At 40.4% G+C, this 23099-nt stretch overlaps 1 protein-coding gene across 2 annotated transcripts in view; it reads left to right on the top strand.

The window, feature by feature from the left end:
- The window catches only part of cdh13 (cadherin 13, H-cadherin (heart)), a 526708-nt gene that overhangs the window by 95936 nt on the left and 407673 nt on the right, over nucleotides 1–23099 (top strand). The gene's annotated exons all lie outside the window — the stretch shown is intronic.

Raw genomic sequence — 23099 nt, 5'->3', positions numbered from 1 at the left:
TGTACATGAATTGGACACTTAGTCTCTCTTTTTAAAAGTGCATTGTGAAGAGTTTAATTCCAAAATGCTATATATTAAATTTCAGAATTAGGTTTATTATTTAAAGAAATGATTAGAGATGTGTGTGTTTTTCCACTGTCTAATCATGGCATGGGGTTGTTCAATGACAGACGTGTATTTGTTTAAAATCTATCACTTGATGGTTTCATTTCAGAGCGACAAATAATGATGTTTTTTGGCAAAATGCTATATATCCGCCTCTCAGAGAAATAAGTAGTACTGCTAGATTTTACACAGTCAAATATAACAAATAACTACATTTTAATAAAGAACTGTACAAATTATACACGTCTGACAAATATTTAAAATAAAATAATAACTCAATACAGTAATATGAGATCTGTATGTAAAACGTTGACATTTAACATTTTGGTCATTTAGCAGATGGTCGTATCCAGAGTGACTTACAGTAAGTGCATTCATCTTAAGATAGCTAGGTGAGACAACCACATATCACAGTCAATTATACAGGATACCAACATTGCATTCCAGCTGAGCAATGGATGTATAGCGTTAATCAAAAAAATAAAAATAATCATACACATCTAAAATCTATTAATTAAAAAAAAGCAATCATTTTTGATGAAAAAACACAAATATGAAAAATTGGTGAATATAGCGTTTTGGAAATAAACTTTTCATATATAATTGTCCCCCACAATGATATTGGATTGACAATGCAAATTTTGAAAAGTCACCCCCCTCACCCCGTTTGACCTAAAGTTATGACATCTGGTATATAGGTCCCTCTCCTCACAAGAAACAAATTTATCTCAGGGACCCATAAGGTCCGCCATGATGGATTTTCCGACATTTAGATGTTTTTTTTCTTCTATGTATTACTCATCTCATATGAATATACTGTATTCTATACTATTCTACTGTATTTTAGTCTATGCATTACTCTTCTCATATGTATATACTGTATTCTATACTATTCTACTGTATGTTAGTCTATGCATTACTCATCTCATATGTATATATTGTATTCTATACTATTCTACTGTATTTTAGTCTATGTATTACTCATCTCATATGTATATACTGTATTCTATACTATTCTACTGTATTTTAGTCTATGCATTACTCTTCTCATATGTATATACTGTATTCTATACTATTCTACTGTATCTTAGTCTATGTATTACTCTTCTCATATGTATATACTGTATTCTATACTATTCTACTGTATCTTAGTCTATGTATTACTCTTCTCATATGTATATACTGTATTCTATACTATTCTACTGTATCTTAGTCTATGCATTACTCATCTCATATGTATATACTGTATTCTATACTATTCTACTGTATCTTAGTCTGTGTATTACTCTTCTCATATGTATATACTGTATTCTATACTATTCTACTGTATTTTAGTCTATGCATTACTCTTCTCATATGTATATACTGTATTCTATACTATTCTACTGTATCTTAGTATATGCATTACTCATCTCATATGTATATACTGTATTCTATACTATTCTACTGTATTTTAGTCTATGTATTACTCTTCTCATATGTATATACTGTATTCTATACTATTCTACTGTATCTTAGTCTATGTATTACTCTTCTCATATGTATATACTGTATTCTATACTATTCTACTGTATGTTAGTCTATGCATTACTCATCTCATATGTATATACTGTATTCTATACTATTCTACTGTATCTTAGTCTGTGTATTACTCTTCTCATATGTATATACTGTATTCTATACTATTCTACTGTATTTTAGTCTATGCATTACTCTTCTCATATGTATATACTGTATTCTATACTATTCTACTGTATCTTAGTCTATGCATTACTCATCTCATATGTATATACTGTATTCTATACTATTCTACTGTATCTTAGTCTGTGTATTACTCTTCTCATATGTATATACTGTATTCTATACTATTCTACTGTATCTTAGTATATGCCTTACTCATCTCATATGTCTATACTGTATTCTATACTATTCTACTGTGTCTTAGTCTATGCATTACTCATCTCATATGTATATACTGTATTCTATACTATTCTACTGTATTTTAGTCTATGCATTACTCATCTCATATGTATATACTGTATTCTATACTATTCTACTGTGTCTTAGTCTATGCATTACTCATCTCTTATGTATATACTGTATTCTATACTATTCTACTGTATGTTAGTCTATGCATTACTCATCTCATATGTATATACTGTATTCTATACTATTCTACTGTATTTTAGTCTATGCATTACTCATCTCATATGTATATACTGTATTCTATACTATTCTACTGTATTTTAGTCTATGTATTACTCTTCTCATATGTATATTCTGTATTCTATACTATTCTACTGTATTTTAGTCTATGTATTACTCTTCTCATATGTATATACTGTATTCTATACTATTCTACTGTATTTTAGTCTATGTATTACTCTTCTCATATGTATATACTGTATTCTATACTATTCTACTGTATTTTAGTCTATGCATTACTCATCTCATATGTATATATTGTATTCTATACTATTCTACTGTATCTTAGTCTATGTATTACTCATCTCTTATGTATATACTGTATTCTATACTATTCTACTGTATGTTAGTCTATGCATTACTCATCTCATATGTATATACTGTATTCTATACTATTCTACTGTATTTTAGTCTATGCATTACTCTTCTCATATGTATATACTGTATTCTATACTATTCTACTGTATTTTAGTCTATGCATTACTCTTCTCATATGTATATACTGTATTCTATACTATTCTACTGTATTTTAGTCTATGCATTACTCATCTCATATGTATATACTGTATTCTATACTATTCTACTGTATTTTAGTTTATGCCGCTCTGACATTGCTCATCCATATATTTATATATTCTTTATTAGATTCCTTTACTTAGAATGTGTGTATTGGGTAAATGTTGTGAAATTGTTAGATATTACTTGTTAGATATTACTGCACCGTCGGAGATAGAAATACAAGCATTTCACTGCACCCACAATAACATCTGCTAAAACACGTGTATGTGACCAATAACATTTGATTTGATTTGAAATGCAAGCACTGTCAAGATTCAACATATGCGAGAGCATTCATATTGGCCTCTTATTGACTCAGAGTGCTGAAAATATATAACATTATAGAACATTCTTCGCGGATATTGTTCTTCTTTTTCAAATGTTGCACTTTACTGGTCCATCTTCAGCTGCCCGTTATTGCATGGCGAAGTAGGCCTGTGATTTTCCCCGTGGACAGCAAATGGCAGAACATTATAGGTATTACAGAAAGGAACTTTCAGGGGAGTTTAACAAGCTCAGGCCAGGTTTATATCATGATTGATTTTCTGCTCTGAGCTTTTTTTTTTTTTTTTTATCAATCCATTAAAGTGGAGCCTGCAGTGTGGCAGTGGTCCAGACACCAACATTAACATCCCATCTCTGGGCTGGAGATGTGGGGAAGGTCACTAAGGGGGAGAGGGTTGCTAGGAAAAATCCACGACTACTGGCCTGGCCTGCAACTATAGATCTGGAACTGATCAACAGGATGTACAGGTAAACACATCAAATCAGATTTATTGATCCTTCATTGCAAAGTCGATAAAGATGTTTTTAAACTCAGAAGTTACCATTAAAGCAAAAATTCATATAATTATCATTAAAACAGTGCGCACTAAGGCTTTAAAAAAATATATAGCTTTTGATCCGAGGTGTAAATATAATATACAACTGTAAATACAACCTAGGCTATATATATTATATATATATATATATATATATATATATATATATATATATATATATATATATATATATATATATATATATATATATATATATTTTTGTTCTGGAAATATTTGAGATGCTCAAGTCAGACAAAAATATGTTGGGGACAGATCTATTTGAAAGGGTTTTCTATTGGAAAGTGAATGTTTTGTCATGTTGTCAGTGGAACAGCGAAAGAACTCTGTTATTACTCTGTAGCTACACAGCAATAGTACATATTATAGCCTGGGTTCTGTACAGAATGAGTCAACAACTATTATCAATGTCCCAGACTCACTTAAATATTACATCGCTCAACAGTCTAAATCTTATCCATAATTGTCTCAAAGTGTGTCCCAAATGACATCCTATTCCCCAAATAATGCACTACTTTTAAGCAGAGCCCCATTGGCCCTGGTCAAAAGCAGTGCTCTAAATAGGCAATAGGGGGCCATTTGGGAAGTAGCCAGAAAAGAAAAGGAAAATACATGTTCCTGAGGAGCAGCAATCTTCTCCTGCTTGTGACTTGATGAAAGGTTATATCCAGAGCAGCAACAGCTGTTTGTGTTGAGGGAGAGTCTTATGTTAAATCTGCCTCAGACAGTGTGAGAAGTGAACAAGTCATTTAGCAGCAATGATCTGTCTACCACATTTCTCAATCCTCTGATATGTGAGCCTAGCTTTACTGTGCTGCCCGTGTCTTCATTTCCCCTGAAATCCTCTCTGAGAGGCAGTCCTGCGCTATTAAACAGCATCTGTGGCTTGGAACCTGAGGACACACACTGACCTCCTCTTCTCTCCATTAGTTCTGTGTGTTCTTGTGTGTGTAAGTGCCTGTATGTGTGTGTGTGTGTGTGTGTGTGTGTGTGTGTGTGTGTGTGTGTGTGTGTGTGTGTGTGTGTGTGTGTGTGTGTGTGTGTGTGTGTGTGAGAGAGAGAGAGAGAAAGTGCGCTTGTGAGGGAGTGAGTAAACATCATTGGATGTGAGTTAGGGCAGAATCGATGGTTCCAGGGTCACGACTTTACCTGTCACTGCTTTGTGGGCAGCCTCAGTGTGTGCGTGTGTGTGTGCCTGTGTGTGTGTGTGCCTGTGTGTGTGTGTGTGTGTGTGTGTGTGTGCGCCTGTGTGCCTGTGTGCGTGTGTGCGTGTGTGTGTGTGTGCCTGTATGTGTGTCTCTTCTAGTCGTTGCAGAGTGCAGTATTATGCGACAGAGCTGCATTGGAACATCGTGCTTTAATTCTATGACGATGTACAGTAGCACTGCACTCCCAGGCAGATATAGATCAAATCAAATCAAATGGTATTAGTCACATGTGCCGAATACAACAGCTGTAGACCTTACAGTGAAATGCTTACTTACAAGCCCTTAACCAACAATGCTTTAAGCTATAATGCTTTAAAATAAGTGCTAAGTAAAAATAGATAAATAGAAAATTAAAGTAACAAATAATTCAACAGCAGCAGTAAAATAACAAGTGCGGCTATATACAGGGGCTTCCGGAACAGAGTCAATGTGCGGGGGCACCGGTTAGACGAGGTAATTGAGGTAATATGTACATGTAGGTAGAGTTAAAGTGACTATGCATTGATTATAAACAGAGAGTAGCAGCAGCATAAAAGAGGGGTCTGGGTAGCCCTTTGTTTTGCTGTTCAGGAGTCTTATGGCTTTTGGGCTAGAACCGGCCTTTTGGACCGAGACTTGGGCGCTCCGGTACCGCTTGCAGTGCGGCAGCAGAGAGAACAGTCTATGACTAGGGTGGCTGGAATCTTTGACAATTTTTAGGGACTTCCTCTGACACTGCCTGATATAGAGGTTCTGGATGGCAGGGAGCTTGACCCCAGTGATGTACTGGACCGAATGCACTACCCTCTGCAGTGCCTTGAGGTCGGAGGCCGAACAGTTGCCTTACTAGGCAGTGATCGAGAGCAACCAGTCAGATTGCTCTCGATGGTGCAGCTTTAGAAACTTCTGAGGATCTGAGGACCCATGCCAAATCTTTTCAGTCTCTTGAGGGGGAATAGGCTTTGTCGTGCCCTCTTCACTATTTTCTTAGTGTGTTTGGACCATGACAGTTTGTTGGTGATGTGGACACCAAGAAACTCTCAACCTGTTCCACTACAGCCCCGTCGATGAGAAAGGGGGCGTGCTCGGTCCTCCTTTTCCTGTAGTCCACAATCATCTCCTTTGTCTTGATCACGTTGAGAGAGACGTTGTTGTCCTGGCACCACACAGCCAGGTCTCTGATCTCCTCCCTATAGGATGTCTCGTCGTTGTTGGTGATCAGGCTTACCATTGTTGTGTCATCTGCAAACTTGATGATGGTGTTGGAGTTGTGCCTGCAATCATGAGTGAACGGGGAGTACAGGTGGAGACTGAGCACGCACCCCTGAGGGGCCTCCATGTTGAGGATCAGCGTGGCGAATGTGTTTTCCCCTACCCTTACCACCTGAATGACACATTCACACACTCCTAGGCAAGCCAGGCACTACGTACTGTAGATCTATTGTTGCTAGCCAATTAGAGAAAAGCTTTTGAACGAAGAACTCTCCTCTTGATCCAATACTGAGAGCTCCACTGCTAAAGTATCTGCAGGGGAGGATCCAATGAGTAAGCATATTTACCCTCCACATTAGTTGAGTCATTAGAACCCAGGAGTCAGGACTAGGATTTCAAAATTCCAACTAGGATTTCTGGAAAACCAGGGAATTTATTGATAGTTCCCGGAATTTTGCAACCCTAGTCAGAACCTCATAGGTTATGCTCTACTGAGCATTACTATTTTCAGAAGTATTTAGCATCCACATTTGTTCATTGTTAATGATTTGTTCTCAACTTTTATCTCTTGCAATAGATTATCATCTAATTAAGATGGCATACAATCACCCTGAAATGTAATGAGTGGGACATCATTAGCATCTAACAAATGGCTGCTGTAATTCCCTGTATCGCTCTATGAGAAATAGTCACTCTGAAATCACTGCACTTTCTCTATTGATTGATACTGGAGCCACTCAACAATCGCACAAGAATAAAATAGCAGGAGATATTGCTCAGCATATTTATATGTACACTATTATGCATTCACAGGGTGATAGACCAAGACGGCTGTTTCTTCTAGAGAATAACCTATCCATTTGGCGGTGTAGCTGTGTGCACACAGCAGCAAAACAGCATGGAACATGATTCCCACTTTACAATGTACTTTTGACATTACCAAATGGGATTGAATGTATTACAGCATTTGGAAATGTACCTTCCTACATCGTGAAATCAGGTTACTGGCTTCCACTGAAGTTCCATCAAGGAATCAAATTTCAGGACCGTACCTTAGATATTTTATATTGAATTTCTAAATGCATGTTTTTTTCTGTTCGGGTGGAATTGTAAGGCTTGATGCCTTTGAACTTCTTCCACTTATACAGATAGCTTCCATAACAAATATTGAACATGTAGGTTAGTTCCCATTTGGCTATTTATAAGCTTGTTTTATTTGGGTTGGATTGCCCATATCACATGCTATAAAATGTGTTAGCAAAGACTATTTCCTGTAGAAGTTCCTGTCTATGGTTACAGATGATAAATACTGTGTTCGAAAGTTATAGTGAGTCTGATGGTATGACTGAAAACAAAACAATGCTTACCTCTTCCAGTATAAAATAGTTGTAATGCAACAGAGGCTTATTATATTTACCAGGTTTTGTTGGAATTCTCTACTTTGGGTACAGAAATGTAGAGTCCTGTTTTGTTCAGTTTTGTAGAGTAATATTCAGGATCTCTGGAGGTTTTCAAACCAACTTTTCTCTGGTAACCTTTGAATTGCTCTCTGTGTGTTTATGGGTGTGAACAAAGGACATGCTGTCGATATGTGGGGAAAAGAGAGGCATCTTGGATAAATATTGACTCAGACAAAATGGATTCTCTTCTTTGTGGATTGTAAAAAAGACAAACGCAAAGAGTCTTACACCCAGTTCCCACTGCCACTTACTTCCATGTTTGGAAACATAGCAGAATCAACAGTTACAATCTAGTAGACAGGGGAGGTTGGTGGCACCTTAATTGCTTCTACATCTGCATTGCTTGCTGTTTGGGGTTTCAGGCTGGGTTTCTGTACAGCACTTTGTGACATCGGCTGATGTAAAAAAGGGCTTTATAAATAAAATTGATTGACTGATTGATTGATTGATTGATTGGTTGATTGATTGATTGATTGATTGAACGGGCATGTGGTAATGACTGGAGCAAAATGAGTGGAATGGTATCAAATACAGTTGAAGTCGGAAGTTTACATACACCTTAGCCAACTACATTTAAACTCAGTATTTCATCATTCCTGACATTTAATCCTAGTAAAAATTCCCTGTTTTAGGTCAGTTAGGATCACCACTTTATTTTAAGAATGTGAGATGTCAGAATAATAGTAGAGAGAATAATTTATTTCCGCTCTTATTTCTTTCAGCACATTCCCAGTGTGTCAGAAGTTTACATACACTCAATTAGTATTTGCCTTTAAATTGTTTAACTTGGGTCAAACTTTTCGGGTAGCTTTCCACAAGCTTCCCACAATAAGTTGGGGGAATTTTAGCCCATTCCTCCTGACAGAACTGGTGTAACTGAGTCAGGTTTGTAGACCTCCTTGCTCGCACACACTTTTTCAGTTCTGTCCACAAATGTTCTATAGGATTGAGGTCAGGGCTTTGTGATGACCACTCCAATACCTTGACTTTGTTGTCCTTAAGCCATTTTTTCACAACTTTGGAAGTATTCTTTGGGTCATTGTCTGTTTGGAAGACCCATTTGCGACCAAGCTTTAACTGACTGATGTCTTGAGATGTTTCTTCAATATATCCACATAATTTGCCATCCTCATGATGTCATCTATTTGTGAAGTGCACTATATTTTTGTTTTATCAGACCAGAGAACATTTCTCCAAAATGTACCATCTTTGACCCCATGTGCAGTTGCAAACCTAAGTCTGGCTTTTTTATGCCGGTTTTGGAGCAGTGGCTTCTTCCTTGCTGAGCGGCCTTTCAAGTTGTCGATATAGGACTTGTTTTACTGTGGATATAGATACTTTTGTATCTGTTTCCTCCAGCATCTTCACGAGGTCCTTTTCTGTTGTTCTGGGATTGATTTGCACTTTTTGCACCAAAGTACGTTCATCTCTAGGAGACAGAGCGCTTCTCCTTCCTGAGCGGTGTGACGGCTGCGTGGTCCCATGGTGTTTATATTTGCATACTATTGTTTGTACATATGAACTTTTTGTCAATCAGAAGCTTCTAAAGACATGACATAATTCTCTGGAATGTTCCAAGCTGTTTAAAGGCAACTTAATGTATGTAAACTTCTGACCTACTGGAATTGTGATACAGTGAATTATAAGTAAAATGATCTGTCTGTAAACAATTTTGGGGAAAATGACTTGTGTCATGCACAAAGTAGATGTCCTAACCGACTTGCCAAAACTATAGTTTGCTAACAAGAACTTTGTGGAGTGGTTGAAAAATGAGTTTTAATGATTTCAACCTAAATGTATGTAAACTTCTGACTTCAATTGTTCATCAAACACATGATTTGACCGGCGAGTGACCGAGTGGCGCAGCCGTCTAAGGCACTGCATCGCAGTGCTAGAGGTGTCACTACAGACCCTGGTTTGATCCCGGGCAGTATCACAACCGGTCGTGATCGGGAGTCCCATAGGGCGGCTCACAATTGGTCCAGCGTTGTCTGGGTTAGGGGAGTGTTTAGCCGTGGTAGGCCTTCATTGTAAATAAGAATTTGTTCTTAACTGACTTGTTTAGTTAAATCAAGGTTAAATACAAAATAAATGGTTTGATGGCATTCCATTTGCTCCAGCCATTTTTATGAGCCCTTCTCCCCTCAGTAGCCTCCTGTGCTGTGAGAGGAATATGAACACGTGGCTCTCACAATTACTGCTGCACAGTAGGAGAGAGAAAGAGAGCGAGAGAAAGTGAGATCAAAGGTAAATCAAAACATCTAAAGAGACACATTTACATACTGCATAAGGTCTTTTGTAGTGTCAGTTTGGTTCCTGTACCGATGGCTTAATCATGCTACAGTATAGGCATTGTTGACCCTCAGGATAGTCCCCTGGTACACATCAAGCACTTAGAACACAGAGGAAGAGAGGAAGATTCACAAAGCCTTACAGGACTGGATGGAGGAGTAGAACTCAAGACTAGCAATACAGTACAGTTCACATATACTAGGAGGAAAGGAATGGGAATTTGGTACACTCTTAGAAAAAAGGGTTCCAAAAGGGTTCTTCGGGGGTCCCATAGGGATCCAAAAAGGGTTCTCCTATGTGGAAAGAGTTTTTACATAGAACCCAAAAGGGTTCTACCTGGAACCAAAAGGGTTCTATGGGGACAGGCGAACCCTTTCAGGTTCTAAATAGCACCTTTTTTTCTAATAGTGTTTTTAAAGAAAGTCTACCAAAGTCTAGCACCATCCAAGACAAAACACCTTCAGAATAATCCTCCGTATCACAAGCAATCCAGGCAGAGAGAAGTGCTTATAGGATAGAGGAAAGAGCCAGAGAGGCTATTGGCACCGTTGCCCTTTCCACTGATGAATGGGAGTCAGCCAGAAGTGAGATCAGACGATGAGACAAACAGATAAACCTGGAAGGAGAATACAGAAACAGAGACTGATCCTTTATTCCTAATCACAGTGCCCCTGTGACCACCCCAACCAATACCACCTCCAGCACCACAATAGGAGCAGACAGTAGGGTGAGCGATAGGAGGGCCTCCTGCCTCCGGGGCCATAGAGGATGGCCACCTTATCTCCCCTATCAAACACCTCAGCACATCTCCCCTGAAGGCCTCTGATACGCTTGTGTCTGGAAACAGCCTCCTCATTGTAACTATTCAACCCTCGATTGTTTAGCAATTTGTGCCCAATGAGACAGAACCATGATACCATCTCCAGTCTAGTGTGATCGGATTGACAGTAATTGAAAAGGGACACTCCCACAAACAGGCTCTGTTGTTTGCTGGGTTTACAAATCAACTTTTTGGTCACAGGATTTTCATTCATCATGGTCACAATGACAGTCCCATCACCTAAACTTTGTTTGTTTGTTTATTGACCTTGTTTGTTTACATTTACGTCATCAACCTTCAGAGTAAGAGTTAAATGAGTGTAAGGTAAAGGCTAGATTCTGTTGATTAAAATTTTATGACATTTTTCCTGCTCGGAGAACTGAAATGTGCTTAGAGAGCCGGCATCGACAGGCTGCCACCCGAGGAGAGATTGTTACAAGGGAGAAGTGGCACTGACTTGGCCATGTCTTTTGACTGTACTGCTCTGTTGAGGTTACAGGTGGAGTTAGAGTTTTAGAACCTCAGTCTGACTCAAATGACAAATCACTCAACTCTGCTCATTAGGCAGCAGAGGACAATGTCAACACTACTGTATATTCTCTGGTAAAACGGCTGGGCACTAGGGCACTTCCATGGTAACAGAGCGATACTGAGACTCAGATTTTTCTCTTTGAAATGTATGTCAATCACAAAACAATGATTGCAAAGTAAAACAAACCATACAAATAGTGCTTCATTTGTATATCGGGAGGTGCCGGAACAAAAAGTGAGCATGAGAGTGGTGTAACCTGGGGAGTTCTGAGGTAGCGGGGTGCATGAGAAGAAAAATAAATCACCTTTATAATAAAGCATTACATGCATATCATCGCATTTGCGTAGTGGCATAGCGCAGTAGAGTTGAGGCACACATGGGGAACATCTTCAGTAGCCTAGGATCCCGGAAGAATGTTGTGGCCTTTAATAAACACATTTCATACAATTCTACGTGATTTTACATGACTGGAGACTTTGGCAGAATCCCTTTTAATACCACACAAATTATCGAAATGGCAGGCTACTTTGACACAGACAATCAATAAAATGACATCAATAAAAATGACCTTGTCTTGAATCCATCAATAACCTAGGCCTAGGTGTGTGGAGACATATCGTATTGTACAATATGAGGAGGAAATTATAGTCCTAAAAATGCTTTCCAGTTTCACCCAATGATGTGCAGCTCACTCGCCGGTGATGGCGAATGCGTTCATGACAAAGTCTATCTCTCTCTTGTTTTACTTTGTAAAACTATATTTGGAAGTTAATCAAACATTTTGGTAGCCTACAGCATGCGGATTAGAGTCCTCTGTTTTCAGCGGGAGCTTTCCAACCTGGGTTTTCCCGCGATTTGAAATACTGCGAAAGGCCTGTATTGTCTGCATGTTGTTCACTGACAGATTTGCGATCCCCACTGTAGGCTATGCCTTAATATTGGGCTACATACAATCCACATCTAGGCTTAAAAAAAAAGAAGCTATTGATCCTCTGTCACTAAATGATAAGCCCTCTCATGGTGTAATAGGCTATTCTGAATTATTTCATTTATTTCTGAACAATCAGCATTAATTCTATAACTTTGGCAAATGTATTTCAATTTATATGGGAGCTGCAGCCCCTCCAGAACACTTTGCACGGCAATGATTCTATAAGGAAATAAATGATGACGTACAGTGGTGTAGAGATGAGTGTTGCAGGCTCATGTTAATCAGAGCAGAGAGAGGGAGAGAGAACATATACAGTGAATCTCATTCTAGTTTTGTGAGAGATACAGGCACGCTTCTCACACAGCCTGTTGGTTGTTGGTCTCAGACATAGGTTACAATGTTGTGCAAACCATAAGCCCTGGCCGGCCAAACCCGAATAAACTCTTAGAATATCAGGCCCGGGGGCTCAAATTAAGCACTGCATAAAACTATATGCACAAGGACTACTTTTAACAATTTCCACAGAACATTTTACAAAAACACATTGACTTGAAGAACAGTGCAGATGCAAAGTTCGGTAACAGAATGACGGTTTGTGCCGTCATTCTGTTACCAAACTTCGCATCTGCAAGTTCTGCTCTTCAAGTAAATGTATTTTTGGGGGGGTATTGTTAATTAAAGGTCCAATTAAGTACCTTACTGTGATTGTTTTCAATTAAAATGGTCCAAAATGAACAAAAATAGCTTCTTAGCAAAGAGCAATTTCTCAAGCAAGAATTTAACTAGGACTGTGGTCTAAGTGGGGAAGGGAAAACTAAAAACTAGCTGTTATTGGCAGAGAGGTTTGGAACTCTCTTTCTTATTGGTCTATTGATGAATTTACCGCCTGGTGATGTCAACAGGCAGGGCAAAACTCCATCCCACAAAAACAGGCTGAGATTTCAGGCGGTCTTTTCAAACTTTTTTCCGACCTCGTAGTGTAGAAATATACACTGCTCAAAAAAATAAAGGGAACACTAAAATAACACATCCTAGATCTGAATGAATGAAATACTCTTATTAAATACTTTTTGGCTACCTTTGGCGAGCACATGGAGGGCTGTGCGGCCCCCCATAGAAAGGCCACCCCACACCATGACTGACCCACCGCCAAACCTGTCATGCTGGAGGATGTTGCAGGCAGCCGAACGTTCTCCACGGCGTCTCCAGACTGTCACGTCTGTCACATGTGCTCAGTGTGAACCTGCTTTCATCTGTGAAGAGCACAGCGCGCCAGTGGCGAATTTGCCAATCTTGGTGTTCTCTGGCAAATGCCAAACGTCCTGCACGGTGTTGGCTGTAAGCACAACCCCCACCTGTGGACGTCGGGCCTCATACCACCCTCATGGAGTTGGTTTCTGACCATTTGAGCAGACACATGCACATTTGTGGCCTGCTGGAGGTCATTTTGCAGGGCTCTGGCAGTGCTCCTCCTGCTCCTCCTTGCACAAAGGCGGAGGTAGCGGTCCTGCTGCTGGGTTGTTGCCCTCCTACGGCCTCCTCCACGTCTCCTGATGTACTGGCCTGTCTCCTGGTAGTGCCTCCATGCTCTGGACACTACGCTGACAGACACAGCAAACCTTCTTGCCACATCTCGCATTGATGTGCCATCCTGGATGAGCTGCACTACCTGAGCCACTTGTGTGGGTTGTAGACTCCGTCTCATGCTACCACTAGAGTGAAAGCACCGCCAGCATTCAAAAGTGACCAAAACATCAGCCAGGAAGCATAGGAACTGAGAAGTGGTCTGTGGTCCCCACCGGCAGAACCACTCCTTTATTGGGGGTGTCTTGCTAAATGCCTATAATTTCCACCTGTTGCCTATTCCATTTGCACAACAGCATGTGAAATTTATTGTCCATCAGTGTTGCTTCCTAAGTGGACAGTTTGATTTCACAGAAGTGTGATTTACTTGGAGTTACATTGTGTTGTTTAATTGTTCCCTTTATTTTTTTGAGCAGTGTATATACAACACAGGAAAATCTCATTTTTCACCACACTGGGCCTTCAAAGTACTCCTTGTGCATAGAGTTGTTTGGTTTGTTTAACATAGTTTAGTCTCATCGCCACTCATGTCTCTCAGTTTCAGTCAGAACAAAACCCATCTCACAACCTCTACATAGGTTGAAGTGAACTGGCATTGTTCAGTACATGGCATACAAAGACCTCTTCTCTACCTTTAAGTTCAGAGTCAAGCATCTCAGTGCAGAAAGGCTGCAGAGACGAGGCACCCCTCATGATTCAACCGAATTCCACTGAATATTGTGAATGAGGAACAACCAAGCTCCCTACCTCTCATGGAGGAGTCAACAGGTCATGGACCCCTGTGGTACACAAAAGATGACAGAATAACCTCTCTGGATAGCATTTTACAAGGCCTTCTAAATGTTTCATACACTGGACATGGAATTGTGCCTTCGATAAATGCTAGAGCTGGTGAACTGTGGGCTACTTGTGGGAGTTGCTCTCTCCACCTTCGCATGCCCTCCTCTATTGCCTGTGTGTGTGTTTACTGCTTGCAGTGGAGTCCTCATTCACAGGCCCAGCAGGTGTGGAGCTGCGTCCAAGCTCCAGATGGTTTAGAGACACAGGTGCTCCAGCTGGCTGGCCAGTTTCAGGTGTTTTAGCCCCAGCCAGATTGATTCTCTTCGGTCTGGGCGGTAGTATAGAGGCCAGGCATGGGTCCATCCTGGCTGGATGGCTTTCTGGCTGGATAGCTGGCTGGCTGGCTGGCTAGATGGCTGGTTGGCTGGATAGCTGGCTGGCTGGCTGGCTGGCTAGATGGCTGGCTGTCTGGATAGCTGATTGGATGGCTGGTTGGCTGGCCAGCCAAACACAGAAGGAGATATCTGGACTGGTCAGTCCAGCAAGGAGGGAGCATACTGCTGGCAGGGAAAAAAGAAGAGAGGAGAGCTGGCCACAGATCAAACAGAGATGTCAACATGCATGAGGAAGAATTGCAAACACATGCTGAACACAGAAATAACTTCTCCGTTGGACTCACAGAGATGCACACAGGCACCCACACATGACCCCCTGCCCGAACGCCCGCACGTACACTCTCTATGCTCTCTTACACATACCCTACGGTACAAACCCACATACCTAGTCACAAGTCACGCAAGAGACCAGGTGCTTTCTTCCTCTGTCTAATATCAGCTTTCCTGAGAATTCATATTGCCGTATTGATTTCCTCCAGAGGTGACATTTACAGCTGGCTCTGCCAAGTGGCTCTACTCTGCTCACTGCCTCCGGCCCTCATCAATGGAGTCACTCCTTTAATCACACTGCTGCCCTGTCACACCCGCTGGACACCTACAATAATGGGACTGCCACTCTGCAGCCCAGCCACTCATTCAGCCGAATGAAACAGGCCAACCCTACCTGATCATTACCAGCAGTGGGGCTGTCACTCTGTTGACCACTCATATAATGGGACCAGCCATCCTAGCTGTCATTAGTGGGGTCACACTCTAGCTACATACTACTGTAACTATTTGTTCTGCCGTTGTGGTGATCCTCGTTCCCTTCGCGCCCCATGTACCATTCCATGTGATCAATGGAAAAGGCGTTGGGCTAGTAATCGAAAGGTCGCTGGTTTGAATCCCAGAGTTGACAAAAATCTATTGATGTGCCCTTGAGCAAGGCACACTCTTATAAAAAAGGGTTCTGTCCCCATAGGAGATCCCTTTTTGGTTCCAGGTATAGCACCTTTTTTTCAAAGAGTGCACTTAACCCTAATTGCTCCTGTAAGTCACTCTGGATAAAATGTGTAAATATATAAATGTAAAAGCAGAATGCATAGATTTTATTTCCTTGCTGCACAAATACAACTCACAAAATAAGTGTTTATCAATAGGTTGCAGTGTTTACTTTTTCACTGCAAAAAATCCATAGGACACAAAGGACCTCTTCCTCATCTGAGTGTGGTCCCTGTAATTGATTGTATAGAATATGGCACTGTCCTACGCTAACAGAGAGCACAGTCTTTCTCTATTCTACAGCTCTGTTCTCTGGGACCAGGGAGGGATGTTGTGTAGTGTGCGCTCTCATAAAGATTTACTGTATTACTTGTCTTTCAGTGCCAGCTGTACACTCAGATAGTCGTCCTTACAGGAGGGCGATGTAATGCATTCAATGAAGGCCTTGTATACATGTGATTTATTGGCTTGCCCCAACACTTAAATGTTACACCCCTGCCCTAGCTGCAACTATGCCCAGGCATTTATGATGTTGTAGAACACTCGTAATATACTGTAGACCTTACAGTAGGTTCATGTTGCACAGTAACAGTGTATTTTGTGATGTACTGGAGATGAATTGAATACCCTTTTGCATCTGTGGGTTCTGGGTAAACCCCGGATCAGACTGAACCATGGAAACTATCTTGAGTGAGTGAGTTTCTCTCTCTACATGTACTGTACATCCATTTCGAAAATATTGCTGCGTTTTCATTTTGTGGCATTAGTGAAGAGTGAATATGCATGAAATCTGTGCTTTCCCCTGATAAAAGTGTCAACTCAGAGAATGGTGGCTGTTCGTGTCACCATCAGTGGCTCTGCTAATCCTGTCTCAGTGTGAGCGGGCCTCATATTGATAGAGAGCATCACATGTCACATTAGGCTTATTACCAGCAGGAGTTTTTGAGGGTAGACATGGATGAGGCTTGAAGCTCTCCAACTTACCCTGCCGCTCCCCCTCTAACAAATAACAAACTAACAAAACACATCCCTAATGATTTGTTGTTTAAGCCCATTATATGACTATTTCCGCTGAGGCCTCAAAAAGCACACAAGCAAGGATATGATATTATTACATTATGTAAAACATATTTGTATGCTCTCTCCACTTCAGTTTTCTCTCTACTGTTCTACCCTTTCTGTCCAATCACTCTCCTTCTCTCCAGGGGTAAAAATAGATTGAATTTCTTCCCGGTGTGGGACCTCCTGTGTGTGCATTCACCCCAAGCATCTAGCAGCACTGGCCCTGTACATTCTGCCTCCCTATCCCCAGTCAACTAGTATAGTGTACACTAGGGCTGGACGGTATACCGTGTTTTGCGATATACTGGTATTGATTCACGGACCAGTTTGAGTTTTTACTTTACCTTCTATAACGGTATTTGAATTTTTGGTTTGTTAAATGTGATACTCAGTGTGTAACGTCCATTTTTATAGTTTACTTCGCTACTTGAATCTCTCTCTCTCTCCACGCCGCTTTCCACACAGACCTAGCCCCGGCTCCTGTCACTCAAGGAGCGCATTTGTTGTTGCTTGACCAACGAGACACTTTCATACAGTCTGCATGGTCAATGCAGCACATGCAAGAATGTTGATGACAATGATGCTGTTGTCACTTTGCTGCATCGATCAATATAAATCTACTAGCATTCTATAATTACACTATTAGCTTGTGTTTCTTACATCAGCAAACAGCTAGTTTGTCTTTTCTTAGCAAGTTGTTCCTAAATCTTGTTAGCTAGCTAGCTAATAAATGTACTCAGTAAGAGCATATACAGCCTGAGCAGTATAAAACAATCAGAATGGAGAAAGACCCATTGAAATAACTGAGAATATATGTGTTGCCACCCTAAGGTCACACACTACTCATAAAGCAAATTTAGAACACACAAAAAAACATACCGTCAAATACTTCATACAGTGAGTTTTTTTTTAAATAACCTGATCAAATATTTTGGCCATATCGCCCAGCCAGGGCGTCGGCAGAACAGAACATAATAGCAGCCCAATTCATATGGCTATGCTACAAATTAAACACAATTTTTACACATCTGGTTAGTAGGCTATATAATCAGTTAATATCAATAACATATCCTATTATCCGAAAATAACAATATTTTCAATCTGATTACACATATAAAATTGCCAATGCCTCTATTAAATTAGTTTATTTTTATTTTTAAAGCTTGCAATAAAGAGAACATGACGGTCTGAAAAAAGTATCAAAAGAAAGGTGAATAATGAAAATAGAAATTTCAGGGAAGAATGGACAGAGAAACCATATTTCTCCAATGCCAAACCAGAGTGTCTTGTTTGCAATGAAACGGTTGCTGTTCGCGAATAATTAAATATTAGTCCTCCTTATGAATCTAAGCATGACACTTTCAAAAGTTACCTTTCAGTCTAGACAGAGGCTGAACGATGCAGACCAATTTAAGATTCAACTGCAGGCTACTAGTCCGTTGCTTAACCCAACAACAGAAGTATTTCCCTAAAGTTGGATGGGTTTAAACATATTCTTTATTTCACCTTTATTTAACCAGGTAGGCCAGTTGAGAACAAGTTCTCATTTACAACTGGGACTGCAAAGCAGTGTGACACAAACAACAACACAGAGTTGTACATGGAAAAAACAAACATACAGTCAATAACACAATAGAAAATAGTCTATATACAGTGTGTGCAAATGGTGTGAGGAAGTAAGGCAATAAATTGGCCATAGTAGCGAAGTAATTACAATTTAGCAAATTTAACACTGGAGTGATAGATGATGATGTGCAAGTAGAAATACTGGTGTGCAAAAGAGCAAAAAAGTAAATAAAAACAATATGGGGATGAGGTAGGTAGATTGGATGGGCTATTTACAGATGGGCTGTGTACAGCTGCAGCAAATCTTAAGCTGCTCAGACAGCTGATGTTTAAGTTAGTGAGGGAGATATAAGTCTCCAACTTCAGCAATTTTTGCAATTCGTTCCAGTCATTGGCAGCAGAGAACTGGAAGGAAAGGCGCCCAAAGTAGGTGTTGGCTTTGGGGATGATCAGTGAGATATACCTTCTGGAGCGCGTGCTACGGGTGGGTGTTGTTATCGTGACCAGTGAGCTGAGATAAGGCGGAGCAGAAAAGCAAAAGCTCAATTAATAGGGATAGCAGAGTACATTCTTCATCTCCTCGAATATTGAAGGTCGCAGCTCAGCCTCAGACGGTCATAGAGATGAATCAATATGTCCTCATATGCATCAGTCTTTTGTGGGCATTTTAAAGCTTGTTTCTAGCATAAGGCATCAAAGAGTTAAGCATTGTTATAGAATGCTTTATATTATCTGGATACTTTTGATTTATTTATTTTAAAATATAAAGCTAACAATAGGTATAATTTTTCTCATTTTCTTTAAAAAAGGTTATGACATACCCTCATTCAATTGGAGCCCCGGTTTTAACCAAACACACCAAGCCCCCCAGACTATACGGAGTGCATGGTGACAAATATATGGATAGCATAATTGTGTCTGTCATACAGGAAGGCCCACCTCTTATTTATTCGAACAGGAAGAAATAGGCTCCAACAAAGCCTTTCTGTTGTGAGTGAAGTCGAATGAAAACAAATTGTTTAAATGAATGTCTTTCAGCACCATTTGCTGTCCACCTCTGTTTGATTATGCCGCAGCTGCTCCAAAGCTGATGTCACTTTCTCCTTCTTCTCTCTCCTCATTTCTTCTTTTTTCTTTAATATTGAAGATATATTGTGGCTTCAATCAATGTAATTGTCTGCATAATTTCCAAGCCCTCAAATATATATATTTTTGTAAATACAGTATATAAATGGGCTACAGAACAATGTCATGGGGTACTACTCTTTCTACCGTAGGCTACTGTACATAATTTATGGTAAATTCATTTGATGGGGCGTTGGTAGAGGGCTGCAGCTCTGCGTTTCTGCAACAGTACCCTGGAGAGGCACGCTGGGCCTGGACAAGCTAAATATTTTGCACCCCTGCCTTTGGCAAAGTGGGCACTGCTCATCGTAGGGCGGCATCGGTGCTCACCTATATGTCCCTAATGCCACTGAGTGAGTCATCATTGTTTTGTGGCAGAATAATGTGAGGGATGTTTTGTTGTTGGTGTGCTCGGGAAATTCCGCACTCGTCAAACTGCCCCAAATATTGTCAAAGACTCCAGTCACCCTAGTCATAGACTTTTTCTCTGCTACCGCACGGCAAGAGGTACCGGAGTTCCAAGTCTAGGTCCAAAAGGCTCCTTAACAGCTTCTACCCCCAATTCATGAGACTGCTGAACTATTAATCAAATGGCCACCTGGACTATTTGCTTTGACCCCCTTCACCATTGTTTCTACACTGCTGCTAGTCGCTGTTTATGATCTATGCAGTCACTTTACCCCTACGTACATGTACAAATTACCTCGACTAACCTGTACCCCGCACATTGACTTGGTATAGGTAAACCCTGTATATTGTCTCATTATTATAGCCTCACTCGGGCTCCCGAGTGGCACATCAGTCTAAGGCACCGCTTCTCAGTGCTAGAGGGGTCACTACAGACCCTGGTTAGATTCCAGGCTGTATCACAACCGGACGTGATTGGGAGTCCCGTAGGGTGGCTCACAATTGGCCCAGCGTCGTCCTGGTTAGGGTTTGGCCCGCCGTCATTGTAAATAATAATTTGTTCTTAACTGACTTGCCTAGTTAAATAAAAACATTGTTCTTCTATTGTGTAACTTTTTTATATATATATTTTTTTTTACTTTAGTTTATTTAAATGTGTAATTTATCTTAAAATGAATGACCTTTTATTGTGGCATAAATACAACCAGTCATGATGTTTTCATCTGATTGTCAAACAGTCACTTCAAAGGGCTCCTTTACTAGACTACCTGCATGTTCAACCTCTCACAACATATTTCCATCCTCCAAACAGTGGTGAATGGAAGAGACATCTGTTACACAAAACACCAAAAAGTGTAAAGGCATTTGGTGATTGTCAGTAGGCCAGAAGGAATGCCTCGACTGCTGTCCTCGCGCGTCTCGGTTTGGACCTTGTCAAAATGTCGGTGTTTTCATCAAACCACATCGCATTTTGGAGCATAGGCTATACCACCCGTTTTCATGTCCAATTAATTATTTTTCATGTTTCTGACTTGCGGTAATGATAAATAATGGTCTAATAGCCTACAGTTTTCTAGACATTTTGTTTTAACTATTGTAATTGGCTCATGTTTTACCGGTACGGCGTACCCCCACTATTTATGGATGCCGTGCCTTTCTTTCACCTTGCTTCTCTCACTCTGTTAGTCGCATGTAAAAGAAAGACCGTTTCAGTGATGTAGCTTGGAAATAATATTTTGTATGTTGACATCATGTTGTGTTTGTTCACCAAAGATCCTTTGTTGAGTGTCCAGTAATCCTTCCATGTTGTGCTCTGCTGTGTAGAAGTCCTGCTGAGCCAATCACAGCAAAACAATGCTGTCTTCACACAGACATAAAAAGCATGATATGGAAGATGAAATGTGAACAAATCAATTATTTTCTCCACTGCCCGTGCCAGGAGACAACTTACTGTAGGCCCATGGGATGTGTATGTGGTGACAGATTCAGTGTGTGATTGTTAGGCTTGGATGGTATCCAGATTGTCATACCCAGGGTTCGTACAAGGTGCTTAAAGTACTTGAATTTGGCACTCTGATATTCAAGTACTGGAATACCTTCAAAACCAGACATTTTCTCAAGTTGGTACTTGAAAGTACTTGAAATAAAATGAGAGGAGATCAGAAAATGATCAAATATGTTAAAATGAAAAATATTAGAAAAATGGATTGGTCCTCCGAATGAATTTCTCTGGTTGCCAGGCGAGCTCACCAATTCCACCCACACTGCCACTCAGCCAGGCAGGTACAGAACTGTCTGATTAGGCGCCGCCAAACTTCACATCGATAGCTAAAAGGCCGGGCAAATGTAGATTCAAACCTGCCTGACAGGATATTGATGTTTTGAACAGGTGTTGCCAGTCCCAACCAGGGATGTAACGGAGTGTAAACGCACGGGAACGCCATTTATGCACATTTTTATTTGTAAAATAGCGTTAATTCACCTTTTTTTATTTTTTATTATCGTTTAGCCACTTTTTATTACGTTCTGATCTGAGTTCTAATCGCACCTACCTCTGCAAACAAGTGAAATCATGAGTGATTCATGTATGCTCATTATTGTTCACCTGCTCCCCCGGATTGGCCTTGTTAGCAACACCACAGATAGAACAATGAGGCAGATATTTCACAGGAAGTATAAATGTGAAGCATCCGGTTGCCGTTTCCACTCACTACCAAACATAGGGGTGAAAGCCCAGTGGCTGGCAGTGGTAGAAGATGGAGCGAGAAAGATTTTGGCCGACATTCTACAAAATTTCTCATGAATGAAACATTTCATCTCAATAGAGTTTTCTGTTTCCAAAACTAAAATCTGCTACAATCAGAGTGGACTATGTTTTGTAGACTTGACTCTTTAGACTTGAAAAAAATTGCATTGTTTAGAAGGAGTGCGAATTGACTTATTGCACATGTGGACTTCATATGCAAATACATGCTAGAATGTGTCGATAGGCTCTCGCTAGCTCGTGCTTGGCTCTGCCCTCCTCCTTGCTTGTTCTGCTCTCTAGGATTAATTTGCTCCCATTGGAAATGACAGGCTGTGGTCTATCTTGGGGTAGTTATACAAATCTTTGGCAGCACATTCATTCACCACTCTGTCCAACGGGAAACTCTGTTTACGACATAGGCAGAGAGGTGAAACAAACTACCTCATCCCAGACCTACAGTGGCAAGTAGCAGAGAGACGCCGCTGACAGTGGGAATTATTGTAAAAACCCTTGATTCCTGCCGTGTCAACAGACATCCCCAAACAACCCCCCCCCACTCTCGGAGGATGAGTGTACAACTTGTAAATAGTCGCTGATATTTCAGTCAGGTATCTAGCTAGCTAGGTAGCTCAAGGGCTCTGGCTATTAGCCAGGTAGCTAGCTATAACTAGCTGGCTACAAGGAAGAAGTTAGAAGCTAACGTTTAACGTAGCCCGACCTCTGTAGGAGCGGTTGACTGAAATTAAGCTAGCTATAATCAAAATATGGGCTACTATATGTTCTCATAACAAAATACCTTTTCTATATAGAGA

The sequence above is a fragment of the Oncorhynchus mykiss genome, chromosome 2 (genome assembly GCF_013265735.2).
Source record: "Oncorhynchus mykiss isolate Arlee chromosome 2, USDA_OmykA_1.1, whole genome shotgun sequence".
NCBI lineage: Eukaryota > Metazoa > Chordata > Actinopteri > Salmoniformes > Salmonidae > Oncorhynchus > Oncorhynchus mykiss.
The sequence above is the reverse complement of the archived record's forward strand: the minus strand, read 5'-3'. Positions and strand labels throughout refer to the sequence as shown.